Source organism: Alligator mississippiensis, chromosome 14 (assembly GCF_030867095.1).
Source record: "Alligator mississippiensis isolate rAllMis1 chromosome 14, rAllMis1, whole genome shotgun sequence".
NCBI classification, from domain to species: Eukaryota; Metazoa; Chordata; order Crocodylia; family Alligatoridae; genus Alligator; species Alligator mississippiensis.
This window is the reverse complement of record NC_081837.1, coordinates 23,840,818-23,841,885: the sequence shown is the minus strand read 5'-3', so window position 1 is coordinate 23,841,885 and position 1,068 is coordinate 23,840,818.

Below are 1,068 nucleotides of genomic sequence, written 5' to 3'. Positions count from 1 at the left end.
GGCGGCTTCCGCGGCGGAGACGTGCCTCTCTGGGGCCCGGGAGGTTGGCCCTGGGTCGACCTGGCGCCCGGGCTCGCGCTCCGGAAGTCCGTATGAGGTTTTTGAAACGGGCCTTGCCCGGGCCTTCGCTCCAGGAGGGCGGACACTTTCGGCGGTTGCCCCCGGTGGCTGGGCCGGGTGCCGCATCTACAATATTGCCAGGAAAGGTTCGCGGAGATTTTCGGGGACACGGATTTCGGGACCCTAGATGCCCATCTTGGGTTCCAGGAGGTCGGACGGACGAACCTCCGGGGCCGGACCGTGCTGCAGGAGGGGGTCAAAACCGAGTTTGGCTCCATGTCGACTGGCGCTCCGGCCCGGGGGGCGGGCCGGGCGGGCAGGCCGGGCGAGAGTTCCAGGAACCCGGCCGCGATTCCGGCTTCGACCCGGTCGACTGCACGGCGGGCGTGCAGGCCGGCGGCGACTCGCAGGGCCCCTTCCAGGCAGCGGGGCCCAGCGGTTGGAGCCCGGCTACCCCGGCGAGGGGCGGAAGAACCTGCACGGCGCGGCCGGAGAACCCGGCATGCTTCCGCGGGGCAGGCCGGGCAGGAGTTCCAGGAGCCCGGCCACGATTCCTACTTCTCCCCGGTGCCCTGCCCGGAGGCCGGGCGGGCCCGGGGGCCTTCGCCGCGGGCGGCGGGCGGCTTCCGCGGCGGAGACGAGCCTCTCTGGGGCCCGGGAGGTCGGCCCTGGGTCGACCTGGCGCCGGGGCTCGGGCTCCGGAAGTCCGTATGAGGTTTTTGAAACGGGCCTTGCCCGGGCCTTCGCTCCAGGAGGGCGGACACTTTCGGCGGTTGCCCCCGGTGGCTGGGCCGGGTGCCGCATCTACAATATTGCCAGGAAAGGTTCGCGGAGATTTTCGGGGACACGGATTTCGGGACCCTAGATGCCCATCTTGGGTTCCAGGAGGTCGGACGGAGGAACCTCCGGGGCCGGACCGTGCTGCAGGAGGGGGTCAAAACCGAGTTTGGCTCCAAGTCGACTGGAGCTCCGGCCCGGGGGGCGGGCCGGGCGGGCAGGCCGGGCGAG